The following is a 15289-nucleotide window of genomic DNA, read 5'->3' as shown; positions in this document are numbered from 1 at the left end:
CTGTACATGACCGGAACATTCCCCTCTACAAAGCTGAAACTATTTTATTGAATGAATATAATAGTCTCACTTCATTGCAATATCCTGTAATGGAAGACCGGGTGAGCTTGTCTGGGAATTACCAACGAGAAAAGGGAGGAGGGTGATGGGAACTGGCTGCGAGGTTTTATTAATCCAGGACTTGGCAAACAGGAGACTTGTAGATCATCCATACTCACTTTTGCACTACAGTTATATCCCTATTTACTTTGACAACTCGTGACTATATGAACTTTGAAATTTGTCTGTGAATCAGTTCAAAATACAAGTTAAAATAAGTGAATTTCAACCTAAACTAACCTAACTTAACTTAACCCAACCTTATCTGACCTGACTTAACCTAACTTAACCTAACCCAACCTTACCTGACCTGACTTAACCTAACCTAACCTAACTTAACCTAACCCAACCTTACCTGATCTGACTTAACCCAACCTAACCTAACCTAACCTAACCTGACCTGACTTAACCTAACCTAACCTAACCTAACCTAATCCAACCTTACCTGACCTGACTTAACCTAACCTAACCCAACCCAACCTTACCTGACCTGACTTAACCTAACCTAACCTAACCTAACCTAACCCAACCCAACCTTACCTGACCTGACTTAACCTAACCTAACCTAACCTAACCCAACCTTACCTGACCTGACTTAACCTAACCTAACCTAACCCAACCTTACCTGACCTGACTTAACCTAACCTAACCTAACCTAACCCAACCTTACCTGACCTGACTTAACCTAACTTAACCTAACCTAACCCTAGTATTCATGCAAAAATATAAATGGAAACAAGTGAAATATAAGCAGTAACAGATCATCAGGACTTAATTACACTTCCCTACACTAGCTGCAGTATTAGAGAAACTAGAACGCTATTGTGCATGAGAGAGGATATATACGTGTTATGGCTTCTCCAATTAATACTGTAATAGTCTTGTGTAAGATTAGACTATGATTTTGAAAGATAACTTCTACTGGAAAATGCGTTATCCAGTATTTAGTAAAGCTTTTTCTCGTGTTTGTTGTCATCTTTCATCAGTACAGTTCATTACGAATACTAAAATGAAGTAACATAGTCCTCCTTATAGTTAAAAGATTAATAATGGATTTTGTATTGTAAAGTGTAAGTGTAGGCAAAGTAACTAATTATATTAATTATATCAAGAGGGAAGTGAGGAAGGCGAGTTGAGAAAAGCTCGCAGTCAATTTTAGGAGGAACACCTGACCTGCACCGTGACATGTCTTAAGTATGAGGGGGAACGCTGGCAGTCCTGACCCTCTGTATTCAGGGAGCGAACATCCGGAGGGGCGAGGGTCCAGGGGCGGCATCGGGGCGTCTTGGGAGATTGGTAAGACGTCAGAGTCCTGTTTGATGTAAAATTCTGCATGCTATCTCACCTTGAACTCTGAAGTCTCTTATTTCTTTGCGCGTCTTCAGCTTTCTTCTCAGTTACTCAGCGCAAAAGAAAGCATCACACCACGATTTTGTTTACATTATTCCTTTTTCTATACTATCGATACTACATTTTTCATATTTTTATTAGTTTTCTGTTTTGTATCTTTTGTGATTCCTATGATACCTTACTAATACTGGCTTCTTAATATCATTTTAAGTACTAGGTATTCATTCGTACTCTACTTTGCCTGGCCTTAATTCAACACCTAACATGATCGTAACACACTTGTCTGGCCATTGATAAATGTCAGATATGCTTAAAATGTTTCTTACGCTACGGCTGTCTCGATCTATCAAGAAAATGCATTAAGGGTGACTCTTGGAAGTGAGGGATATCAATAACCTATAAGGCTCATGGAGATTTATTTGAGCATATTAATAATTTATACAGCCGGTGAAGATTTCTTTTTGGCATGTCACTAACCTATAAAACATATCAGTAACCTATAAAGCCGGTAAGCCGAAATGAAACCGTATCCGTATCTTTAGAGTATATGGGGCGACAATTTCATCTGTGCTGACGTTACTACCGCTCTTTGCTTCCCTGCCGATCGTGGGGAACAGGAGGCGAAGTTCATAAAGTCCTTCCCTCCCGCACCTCTATCTGTTGTGCTGTCAGTGGCGCGAGGTGCTTCTTCCCTCCCCTGCCACCTTGTCCGCCTCGTGCCCTCCAGGGGTGTCATTCAATTAGAAACTTTCCACGGGGCGGCAATTGTTACCATCTCGAAGGCTCAATTGTTAGGTCATGCTTGTCGATTGCTGGGAAAATGCAGAAAATAAACACTGCCTTAGGGACGAAGGAAGAAAGAGAGAGAGAGAGAGGGAGAGAGAGAGAGAGAGAGAGAGAGAGAGAGAGAGAGAGAGAGAGAGAGAGAGAGAGAGAGAGAGAGAAATACACGCAGTCACTTCTATTTCATGATGTTCTAGTATTTTACATTGAGTTGGGTAGTAAGTTGTATTTAAAGCATCGTAACACTTCATTATAGCGTTAGGTTTCTGTGAGGAGTGTAACAGTGGTTTACAAATGGAAAGTTTAGCTCCTTAATACATAACGGTAGAGTTTTATCACAAGGGGTCACACACGGAGGAAAAGACTGGGTGTGTGTGCAGTTCAGGTGTCGTCCGCTGGTTCTGTGGTCCATATTCTCAAACGTTTCTGTGTCTCATCTCAGCAACTTCTAACAGGATCTAATTAAAGTTACTGTGTGATTTTCAAGGGTGTTTCCGTGATTCTAGTGATACTTCAACAGCGGTTCTTTGTTGCTAGTGACTAACTAGTGACTGGAAATCTGCCGCTGATGTCCTTCTAGTTTAATGCTCACTGCAATGACGGGAGATTTAATACACTTTAGATAAACACCGTTGAGAATACGACTGATGATTCCTGTGGTCTTTAAAAGAAAAAAAGAAAAAAAAAGTGGTAATGAGTGCAACTTCTAACAGGTTCTGATTAAAGTTGCTCGTTTTCAAGGATGCTCTCGTGATTCCAGTCATATTTTAACAGTGATTCTACATAGTCAGTGAGAAAATAAAAAACACCCTTGAGAACTCTGTTAATAATTACTGCGGCCTTTGAAGACAGTGGCGACGAGAGAACAAAGCGTTTAAGAGTAAGACCCCTGGTGAGCGACCTGATGAAGCTGAAAACAAAGGAATGCAGCTCAGCGTAAGGGAGACAAAAAACATAAAAGGGATGACAAGCGTGGCGGAAAGATGGCACAGGAATTCTGGAAATCTGCTGGTGATGTTCTTCAAGTTTAATGCAGTGACGAAAGATTTAATGCCCCTTAATTACCATGGGACCTGGGAATTGTTTGGTACTCACGTGTAAGGTACTGTGCTTCATGTCTTGTGTCAGGGGGTGCAGTTCTTCAGCAGGGCGTCGTTGTCTCTTTGTCCTCAGGTTTGATCCGTTTCTGTAAGGGATCGGTGTGTCTTGCTAGCTTTTTCAAGGGCTTCACTCTTTGTTTATACCTTTTCACGCATTTAAGTCAGTTTCTTAATGTTTTTTTTTGTCTTTAAGCTAAATTTGTTGCTATATAGGGGTCTTTTTCCTTGTTAGCCTTTTCCTGGGCGTCACTCATGGTTCAGAATTTATCGCACACTCATCAGTCTCTTAGCGTTTCTTCTTTTTCATTTCGCTGTTTCCGTAGAGTCAGCAGTTGGCGCCATGTACGAGTCTCCCCCAGTTGTTTCTATCCCTTGCATCTTCCTCTGTGACTCCCATCCTTTGCAGTTCTAACGCAATCCCACCTCTTCATCTTTTCTCTGTCATTCCCTCTTTCTCTCCCTTCTCTGCTACAAATTGACCAGGTAATAGCTCTCTAGAGCCTGCCTGGTGCAAACTAACAAGGGTGGAAGTTTCTGGGCCACCTATCAGTCTTTAAATGCAAATAATCACCTTAGGATATCAATTAAGTGGTTTTTTTTTCTCTCCTGCAGACTTCTCAAGAGGTTTCCTGGCGGTGCCCTAATCCTGCGACCTTCTCAGACGGCGACGGTGAGTGCCTGTCAGTATTCTACGGCAAGACAGGGGGAAGGGACCTTAGGGAGGTAGGGAAGGCGTATTAAGTGAGAGGAGTAAGGGAGAGGAAGCTTGCAGTAAAAGTTCCAACAGAATTCTTGAGAAGATAATTATAAGTATCTTATCTGCATGTTTCCCCGTTGATGTGTGGATTGAGAGAGAGAGAGAGAGAGAGAGAGAGAGAGAGAGAGAGAGAGAGAGAGAGAGAGACCAGTATGCGACGCTTTGTAAAGAAAAGGAGAGTTCTGGAATCCGTTTTCTTCAGCTGTCAGTGCTTTGGTGCGTCCAGGCGAGGGGCGAGGTAGCGGCGGGGAGTGTGGGGAGTGTGGGGAGGCGATTGTGGGTTCTCTCATCGCCCGCCGCGGAGTTAGTTTGTTTTGAGGCAGTCACGGAAAATTTTTAGTTCCTCCATGATCGTAAATTTGCTCTCTTCCCCGCAGCCATTTGGTTCCGTGCCCAGAGAATAACACTCTATTCAACTCTTTCCCCCACCAAGGCCTCGCTCCCCGCCTCTACTCCCTCCACTGTGTTTCCCTCCTTTCCTCTACCACCAGTGCTTCCCATATTCTCTATCCTGGCATCTATATCTTCTTCCCTCTCTTCGCCCTTCAACCAGTTATTCTCCATCTACGCTTCCTTTCCTCCCTACTCACACTTCCTACCTCCTCCACTCCATCTCTTCAGTCAGGCCTTTTTTTTCCCCTCCTACTCTCCTATCCCACGGTTCACCTCCATCGATGCTTCCTTCCTCCTCCTCTTGCTCCACTTATGCCTTATGCCTCTCTCGCCATCTATCATTGCTTTCCTTATCGTCCACTCAAGATGTCTTCCTGTTCTTTCCTTCCACATGCGCCGTTGTGTGTATGACTGTGTGGTGTGATATAGGTAACTAAGGTGTGTGAGATGGTTAAATGAGCTGAGATTTCACTGGAGTCGTTAGTAACCTGATATAGAAACTGGCACCTCCGTGGGCTTTTTTTGCCCTAGGCCAGAGCCCCTCTCACATAAAAGATGTTAAGCACGAAGTTATCGATCATTTAGGTTTGATGTATGTGCCTTTTCCACATTTTCTGCAGCTGCCGAGCTTTAACAATTACTAAAATGAGGCTGTTGGGAGAGGAGGAAATATTGCAGATTCAGCTATCAAAAAGTAATGAATTTGACCTTTACGATACATCCTCACACACACACACACGCGCGTCCTTGCCCCCGCCACGCCCCCACGTCATTATGCAAAAATCATTTCGTTAGGGAACTCATTTTTCACACTGATTCTCGCATCGAAGGCTTCAGCATCACAGCAATTAGTGCGAGCCTCCATTTATTCAAAACTTGCTGTTCTCATACCAGCTCCTCCCCTTGTACGACCTCACAGCCTCCCACACCTTCCAAAACCCTCCGCGCAAGTCCCTGCAGCTCGTCCCAGGGCAGCGCGAGGAAGGTGCGACACTTTCTCTCCTCTCTCTCCCATTTCTACTAACTTTAATTGCACATTTCAGGACTCATGTCTAGAGAGTTTTTTGGGAACATGGCCGCATTAGTGACATCTTTTTGGAAACGACCTCATAAAAGTTGTTAAGAGAAAAGTTTCTTAATCTGTTATATATTTCTCACAGTTTTCAGCTTCGCGCGTACAAAAAAAATCTGGGTAGAGTAAGAAGAGTAGGACTAGAGGCATGCCGGGGGGGTGCTGGGGGCGGTGGGTGAGGACGGTGGCCTGGCGGGGATGCAAGACGACACAGGGTAAAGACTGAGAGGGTATAAGGTTTTCTTTTATTTCCTTTTTTTTTTATGTAAGAGAAGCACTGGCCAAGGGCAGCACAAATTTCTGAAAAAACAAGTCCTACTAGTATAACAGTCCCTAAACAGAGGTCAAAAAGGATCATCGGAAATTGGAGAATAAGTGTCTTGAAACCTCCCTCTTGAATGCGTTCGTTATAACAAGGAGGAAATACAGAAGTAGTCAGGAAGTTCGAGAGTTTACCAGAAAGAGAGATTAATGATTGAGAATACTGGTTAACTCTCGCATTAGAAAGATTGGTGGCTGGCGATGGTTACGTACGAGTGATTTTACAGGAGTGGAGGAGTGACGAGGTAGAACTAGCGAAGCAGGAATGATGAAATACTTATGGTGAAGCATAGTAGGATGAGAAGGGATAAAGTGTGAGAGAAAGCTAGACAGAGACAGGAAGGTAGGTGTACTGTGACAAGGTTAGTTAGACAGGGGATGAAGCAGCAAGGAGTAACGAGGTAGACGTAGCGAAGCAGGTGTGGTGAGGCAGGGTTAGATAAGCTGGGGAAAGTTAGACAGCGGTGGCGAGGTAGTAGTGTGATAGGGGTGAGGAGGGAAACAGGGTGGCGTGGCAGGGATGGCCTTGCGTCGGTGGCGAGGCGAGGCGAGGCGAGGCAAGGGTGTGACTCTGGATGATAAAGCGACCTGGCATCAAGACTATATTTAACTCCTGATTAATGGAGCACAAACTTTCCATTGCTGCGTTTTCCTTAATGCCCTTTTTGTATCGTGTGAACTCTCGTAAATTAAAGCGTTACAAGCTGCCATTACACAACAGCTGTAAGAGTGATAACAGTTTTAAAAGCTTGGAAATGTTCGGAACAGCGCTGCCACCATTTGTGCTCCGGAGCGGCAGGTGCAGGGCGCGTCTGGAGTTGAATAGAGAGGATTCCTGCCGTGATAAATTGCAGCGGGGTTGACTGGACTTACTTTACCACTGCCCATAATGTTGGAGCAAGACCGACGTCCTCAAAACGGGACTCCTAACCCGGGGACCGCTCCTGCCCAACGTGACCCACGACAGTATTGGTCCTGCTGGAAAATCCCATCTAATGAAAATTCAAGAACCAATCTCAACTTGCAGAGCGCGAATGTGAAGTGCTGATGCTTTGCCTTCGTCGCCAGCTGGTGTGACGAGGACTGACTTGGTGTGTGTGGGTGTGGGTATCGGTGAGAGGTCAGGTGTGTCTCTTGAGAGTAATAGACTTAGCATGTGTGTTTATGTATGAAAGTGTGTGTGTGTGTGTGTGTGTGTGTGTAAGAGGGTAGGTGGGCGTGCTGAGAGTAATGGAGTCAGCCGCTGTGTTATTCAAGAGGACAAACTTGGATCAACACAATCAGGTATGGTGTTCACGTGTTAAGCCAGCATTATTTCGCCTCCCCAACCTCTCCTTCACCCAAACACCAGACAACTTAGGTGATATACAGCTTCTCTCTTTTCTTGGTGCCCTCAAAACACTCATACAGTCACTTGGCAGCGGTAAAGAACTCAGGAATTCAGACAGTCACACTTCAGCTGAAAGTTTATTCATGGATCTATAAAACTCATGACAATATTTTAGTATACGAGTCAATCCATATGTAGACGAAGACTAAAACTTATGGCTGAAATATCACTGAATTCTGGAGTCGAGGAATGAAGTCATGGCAAAACTAGCGGCGGCACGATAAGAGGATGAATCTTCTCTGGGTCCTTTTTGTCGGGACCTCCACTCGTGGCTGCGTGGCTGAGATGGATGCAGGCGACGCACACACACATGAGAATAGTTGAGAGGTGAGAACTCGGGAGGAACGAGAGTGAGGGAAGAGTGCAGCTTTAGAGGGACAAGAGGCAGCAACAGTGTGGTCTGGATTGAAGAGCGGTGGTAGCAGAGAAAAAGTGTAGCAAACTGCCTTTTTCCTGCTCTCATGCTAGGCGTCAAAAGCTTTGTCATGTTATGTTATGTAATGTTTTATAGGGGACAGAGGCAGCAACAGTGTGGCGTTGACTGAAGAGTGATTGTAGCAAAGAAGAGGTATAGAAAAATGCTTATTTTTTTCATGCTAGGAGTCATGTTAGGAGTTTTATGCTAGGTTAGGTTGTAGAGGGAACAGAGGCAGCGGGAATGTCGTTTCAATTGCAGAGTAGTGACAGCAAAGAGGAGAGTAAACTGCTTTTTTTCTGTATTCACGTTAGGCGTCAGAATTTTGTTTCATGTTAGGTTAGTTTAAGTTTTAGGTGAAACAGATCCAGCAACACTGTCGTCCAAATTGAAAAGAAAAAGGAAACTGCTGATTTATTTATTTATACTTATTTATTTATTAATTTATTACTATTTTCACATATCACGAATTCTGAGCTCAGGACTTTGACTTGAGTTTGTTTAAAAATAATAATAATAATACAACTCGAACGAAAAACGTGCAGCAATTCCAGGAAGAAAATGGCAAGTTTAAAGAAAATGGCAAGTTTAAAGAAAATGGAAAGTTGAGCGAGCATAACTAATGATTTCTGTGAAGCTTTTGTGCCGCTGGGAGCAAAATTAAACCAGGTCTCTTTTCAGTTGAGCCTGGGAAAGATATATGGAAGCTGCGTCTCCATGTCAAGTCTGAAGCAGCGGAGTTTTCGGCAATAAGGCGACAGTCATGCAGCAGGGAACCAGATTAGTGCAGTCTCTCTCTCTCTCTCTCTCTCTCTCTCTCTCTCTCTCTCTCTCTCTCTCTCTCTCTTAATATGGACACATTTCTCTATATTTCACTCACCAAGCGTATTAAACTCAAAAAAAAGGCTTCTCTTGTTTCCCCTGATAGACTCTTTTTCATTTTTCTCCTCGACTTGGGAGATGTATAATTCATTTTACCTCTATAATAACAGTGTGTGGGTTGTGTCCCTCTTCCTCCCCCCAAACAGCTGTTTAAGTCTCCTTCATCGCGCGCCTTTTATCCGACAGTTTATTTAAGGTCTGGGAAATTCTGCTGAGTCTTGTTTTATCTCTCACTGCCGCAGCTCTTGATGGCCGGGCTTTGGTGTGTGTGTGTGTGTGTGTGTGTGTGTGTGTGTGTGTGTGTGTGTGTTACCTTTATAGATTCTTGATGGTGGGGCCTTGTGCGTGGGTGTGTGTGAAGCTTCCCTCTAGAAACTCTTAGCGATGTTTTTTTAGTGATTATTACCAAACAGCAAAACATGTAATCATATGTTCTCTTGATTCTACTTTCTACCTCATCCTCCATTAAGTCTCTTCGAAAAAAAAAAAAAAAAAGCTTAAATATACCATTGCTTCCTAGTTTCAGCGTATGTACCGTTGGTGGAATGTACACGTTTGTATACCACAGTGTTTGGTATCAGGTCAGGTTGGGTTAAGGTGGTTTCCCCGTGGACTAGGCGGATGAGTGATTGCTAAATGAATCTCTCGGCTTATTGGAGCGTTACTGCGATTAAATTTCAACCAGATGCTGATTTGGGGATGTGTTCTAGGGTAATCTACCTGTAATTTGATCTGTGTCCGTCTGTTTGTTTGTCTGTTTGATTGGTTATTTGTGTTCCTCTGGTTGACTGGTTGTTTCTCTCTCTCTCTCTCTCTCTCCTCTCTCTCTCTCTCTCTCTCTCTCTTCTCTCTCCTTCTCTCTCTCTCTCCTCTCTCTCTCTCTCTCTCTCTCTCTCTCTCTCTCTCTCTCATTTCCCGATCTGAAGCAGAGGAGAATGCGCGGCAAATCAGAACGAGATTAAAAGAAAACACACACCCCACTACGGCTTCTATTGACACGCTCCTTCAAGTTTGTTTGCCAGACCGCCTTTCCTTTCTGCCCCTCGCGCCCTCTGTAATCATTCGCAGGCGGCGGGGAAGCAGAAGAAAAAGGGAGGGAAACACGTCACTACTGCATGCAAGTCTCCCCCTATTGCACACGGTTCCTGGAGCGGTACACGGCGCGGACAAGGAAGCGGTAAAGAGGAAGGTGAAGGAAAGTGACAGGCGAGGAAAGCAGCGAATGTGTTAATCTGGTACAAAGGGAAGCGAGGCAGGAAGGCTACTTGCAGAGCTGCGACCCAATTTGATGTCTCTAAACCCTGCACCTTCGAGGGGTGGCAGTGAATTTGCATTTTGATGGAGAGAGAGAGAGAGAGAGAGAGAGAGAGAGAGAGAGAGAGAGAGAGAGAGAGAGAGAGAGAGAGAGAGAGAGAGGTGGGGTATGGGAGGAGCAGAGGCAGACAGACAGACAGACACAGACAGACAGACAGACAGACATAAGTAAGGACAAAAAAACAGAATGAAAAGAATAAAAATAACTCCCTCAAAAGAATGTGTAATTATTGCATTGACCTGAAGAGAGAGAGGAGAGAGAGAGAGAGGAGAGAGAGGAGAGGAGAGAGAGAGAGAGAGAGAGGAGAGGAGAGAGAGAGGAGGAGAGAGAGAGGAGAGAGAGAGAGAGAGAGAGAGAGAGAGAGAGAGAGAGACTGACTGACTGACTGACTGACTAATTCATAACTACAATTGATCAGTGAGAATTAAATGACTCAAGAAGGAAAAAAAGTTGGGTCAAGTGGTGTGCTATGGTTTGGTTTGGAGGATGACTGGAATGGACGACAGAGGAGAGGCACGTGGAGGAGGAGGAATAAGGTGGAGACCAATAGCTTTTATATACATAGACGCTCCCTCTTACCTCTCCCTCTTTCCCATGTACCTGGAAATCTATTGTGGGCGTCTCTCCGTGCTATTATTAAAGTGATGCATCGTGCAGGCGTCAGGTGAAGGCATCCACTTAGTACAGTCAGGGTCAGAAGTTCTTGCACACACCACACTGACTTTTGTTGTTTTCACGTTTTTGTTTAAATTTAAGTCTCCTTGTCTGGTGAAAGTCTCGTCGATTGTTAAGAGTTTAGTCAAGTCCTCCATTCATAGTACAGTCAGGGTCAGAAGTTCTTGCACATGTCATACTAAATTAACTTCCACTTTGTCAACGTTTGCCTTTAAATCTAAGTCGTCTTGTCTCATGAAAGACTCGTCAGTTGTGTAGAGAGATTTAGTGTATGAATTACTGAACTTCTGCATAGTAAGACTGGCAACTTCAGTGAGGTTTTTTTTTTAACCTGCCGAATTATAACACCCTTAGCCAGTGTCCCTAACCTAATCTAAACCTAACCCTAATCTAACCTAACCTTCACTTACATAAAAAGAAAATAAAATAAATAAATAAATAAATAAATGGGGATGTGAAAGCTTGAGGTTTTCATCTGATAATGCTTCTTTTCTTTTCTTTTCTTTTCTTTGGCTGAAATATTTTGTACAATACAGCATCACTTCTTTGGGCAACCGTACCTCAAGACGGGAACACTACATAGAGACAGGTAATTTTTGTCTCTTTTACTGCTATGATCGACCTTTGTAAACATTCAGAGCACTCTAAGAAATAGTTTGCATGGTCACACTGAATAGAGAGAGAAAGAATATGATGCTAATGTTTTTTTTTTTTTTCGATTTTAAAAGCTATAAGATCATTCAAAAGTCTGATGTACAAAAACAAATCTCTAAAAAACTTGTGTATGCTTACGGGAAACATGATTTACCCAGTGAAAGGGTTAACAGGATAAGATAACCGAATAATTTTCAAGCATTATAAGTATTTCCTCACAAGGGGATGATGTCGCAGCTTCCCCTCCGGAATGTTAAGTGAGGGATGGCGTGCATACAAGTCCCGTGGTGGCGATGCGTGCACTAGTTTGCCTGTTATGAGAAGGCAAATTGTTAAGCGACCCTTGAGGCGAAGACCTTTCGTCGGGAAGTTTGCCGGGAGTGGTGAACAGTGCACCGCCTCATTACATCCTAAATGGCGCTGCTGGCTAGGAGAGAGAGAGAGAGAGAGAGAGAGAGAGAGAGAGAGAGAGAGAGAGAGAGAGAGGAGAGAGAGAAAGCATTTAAACATTTATTCATAATTACTAACATACCTTGTAAATAATAATGAAAATATAACAGTGAAAAGCAACTGTGGCTAGTCTTTTATAGCCCAGAGAGAGAGAGAGAGAGAGAGAGAGAGAGGAGAGAGAGAGAGAGAGAGAGAGAGAGAGAGAGAGAGAGAGAGAGAGGCTGTCGTTTCTGTTCAGAGTCATCTTGTGACAGCTGCTGATTTCATATTCGAGGACAGGAAGGGGACGGTGACTGCCGGGTAGTCACTTCTGTGCCTCCAACTCGGCAGCCCCCTCGCCCCCCGCAGGACTCTTGAAAATTCTCTCTCTCTCTCTCTCTCTCTCTCTCTCTCTCTCTCTCTCTCTCTCTCTCTCTCTCTCTCTCTCTCTCTCTCTCTCTCTCTCTCTCTCTCTCTCTCTCTCTCTCTCTCTCTCTCAGCTCAATATTACCAAGTTAACATCATTTGTCTCCATAAAACCATCCACAATGCAAGTAAATAAAGAGAAATACGTAAATAAACTAAGAAATGTTCCACTCATATATTCTGAAAACACTGCGGGGAACTGAGATGATAATAGACGAGTATGAAATTTAATATGAAACTGGTGTAGTCTGTCCACTCACCCCAACATTTTGCTGATGAGAAATATAGTTAAGCCACCTGAGGATGCCGGGGTTGCTGTGAGGAGAACGCAAAAAGGGACAGTGTTCATTTTTGATGCACGACTCTGACGCAAAAGTTGATGAAGTTGGTATTAAGCGACGCAGGGGAGAGGAGGCGTGGGGTTGTCAAGCAGAATGAAGGCCTGGATGTATGTGTGTGAGGAAAGGGATCATATTGCGGCCATCAGTCACTCTTTACAGATAGAAGGAAGGACACGGCAACGAAAGACAAGAAAATTTTTAAAATCCACGTTGGGTTTGTAAACATTTGGAGCATTTAAACACCTATTCTTAACCATTAATAAACATCGTGAGTTACAGCAGTGAATGATAATGAGAAGGCTAGTCTTTTTTGAGGCCGAAACTATTCAGATACAACTCAAATTTAATGTAAAAGATACATTGAAGAATCGAATGTATGGCCAGCACCAGTCTGTGAAAATAGATCATGTTGCATTCATCAGTCACCTGTTACAGATCGAAAGAAGAAAGACACAGCGATGGAAAACTAGCTGAAAACTTAAGTAATCCACGTTTTTATGTCATGCTGAATGAAGGACCGAATGCAAGAATGAAATCCGAGGAAAGAGTTAATATTTTAGTTATCAGTCACCCGTCACAGATCGAAAGAAAAGAAGACACGGCAACGGAAAACTAACGGCAACTTAATAATCCACGTTTTTATGTCAAACAGGATGAAGGAACGAATGCATGCACTAAAGACTTTATATTTTAGTCATGAGTCATCCGTCACAGATCGAAGTTGAAAAGACAAGACAGAAGACTAACGAAAAATTGAAAAATCCTCGTTAAATTTCTGCGCATTTGTCCAGTGGAGCTATTCTAATTACCTCAAGCTTCGGCGTGGACGGGGGAAAGAGTTTCACAGTGTAGGGTTCAAAGCACAGCGCTGAGCAACGTGTGTCTGGCTGGATACGACACCTCAATACTAACCCGGGCTGGCCGTCGTGCAGCCTCGTGTGTGTGCACCTGGCCACCACGCAGGTTGTAATACTAAGTGCATAGTTAACTGAACGCCTGACGCTCCACCCGTTCCGCCCCCAGCACAGATTACATCAGGAGGTAGAATGATGTAAGTATGGCTGGTATTCTTAAACTTTGAAAGAAAACGAATAAGTAGTGGAAGGGTTGCCTAGATGATAGAGAGAGAGAGAGAGAGAGAGAGAGAGAGAGAGAGAGAGAGAGAGAGAGAGAGAGAGAGAGAGAGTTGAGTGGTGAGGAGGCAGAAGACAGAGCCCTAATGAAAAAAAAAATTAGCGAGGAACAGTGGCCCCATGTGAACATGAGAACCTAGACTCCTCAACCGAAAAATCAGGGTTGCTTATCAGGAAGGTCATTCTGGAGACAAAGGAGATGCTTCAAGACAAAAAGTGTACGTATACGGAGGGATGTCATTGACTGTCCAACCGCAGAATATATTACAAGAAAACCTGACGCTAAACAGAAAGAGAGACATGCATAATCTTTAACGCTCTGAAATCATGAAGACTATTTTCAAAGACGACAGACATGTTCACTCGTGTTTTCCCACTGAAGATCCAGAACATTTACTAAACTCTCACATGAAACATGGAAACACTCCTGAGGACTCCATTAGGCACCTGTAAGAATTAGCCAGACACAGCACCTGAAAATTTGCGAACAGACTTGGTGTGCCCCGGGTTGCCTCGCTGACCGGCGGGGAGCACGCGCGTCTGGGTCATTAAGTGCTTCTCACAGCCTCGTTTGCCGCACCTGTTGAGCTCATGCAACCGATCTGACAGGGCCTTCACATCACTCACATCAAACTCTTTCACTCCTAGACGTATAATAATTTTGATATATCGCCACTCAGTAAAAGCTGCGACTGGAGTGACTTGCCCTGTATATCATCTGGCCGGGCGGTGTGTGGCGCGTGGAGGATACCTGGTGGTGGCTGGCTGGCTGGCGGGGCGGTGTGTGGTGTGGGGAGGATGCCTGGTGGTGGCTGGCTGGCTGACGGGACGGTGTGTGGTGCGGGGAGGATGCCAGCACCGTATTACTGATTTCCCCTTTAAGGAGGTACCTGCCCGCTGACGAGATCGTATCGCCGTAACTTTTAATGAAGGTTCCAGCCTCCGTCACGCGGCCTTCATACCCGGACTATTAATATTATTTCTCTCTCTTTTTTTACTTCGTTCAACCAAAATATAAAGACGAGAAGGGGTAAAATTTTCGGCAAAATGTTCCTACCGTGATCGAAGCCTGTTTGGTGGTTGGGACCAGTCGGTTTTCTCAACACGTCGACTATTGGAGAAAATGTCGTTGGGCAAACACTCTGGCGTGATGGCCGCTTTTGTGACCCGGACATGACCACACGATTTTTGAGGCTGGCGACAGGAGCACCGAACCCGGACCAATGTTTCTATCCATTTCGGCTCTTCTCGACTAGTTGTTTTAACGGGCTGAAGTGGTTGGTATTGAGGTTTTTCATGGTTCTTTTTTTTCTTTTTTTTTTTTTTTTAGTGACAGTTTAGTAAGAATGCATCTTCAATACGATAAACACCTTTAGGAACTTGGCTAATCATCTCTGCGGCCCTTAAAAATGTCCTAATGAAAGTACAAACTATTTCAGAATACCATTAATCAAAGGCATTTTCTGGTGATAAATAACACAACACCTTGAATACGAAAAAAAAAAAATGAGAATCTGACTGATAATTGTGCCCTTGAAAGTTGTCATCATGAGAGCAGAAATTGGCTGCAGGAAATGAATTTTCAAGGATGTTTTCAAGAGATAGTAACCAACTTTCCACCTTGAATAAAAAAAAAAACACCTTTGAGAACCTGACCGATCATCTCTGGTCCTTGAACATGATAATAGTGACAGACGCTCAGGGAAGCAACGATGAGATTAGTTTACGTTTAACAAGAGTATGTGATGAGGATG

General features: G+C 43.8%; 1 protein-coding gene across 11 annotated transcripts in view; it reads left to right on the top strand.

Moving 5' to 3' along the window:
- Nucleotides 1-15289, top strand: part of LOC135109235 (putative neural-cadherin 2) — a 312599-nt gene that overhangs the window by 147923 nt on the left and 149387 nt on the right. For all 11 annotated transcript variants that reach the window (XR_010272615.1, XR_010272616.1, XM_064020468.1 and 8 more), the window contains one exon: nucleotides 3945-4002. The gene's annotated coding sequence lies outside the window, so the exon portion shown is untranslated. The remainder of the gene's footprint in view (nucleotides 1-3944; nucleotides 4003-15289) is intronic.

Source organism: Scylla paramamosain, chromosome 18, assembly GCF_035594125.1.
Source record: "Scylla paramamosain isolate STU-SP2022 chromosome 18, ASM3559412v1, whole genome shotgun sequence".
Lineage (NCBI taxonomy): Eukaryota > Metazoa > Arthropoda > Malacostraca > Decapoda > Portunidae > Scylla > Scylla paramamosain.
The sequence above is the reverse complement of the archived record's forward strand: the minus strand, read 5'-3'. Positions and strand labels throughout refer to the sequence as shown.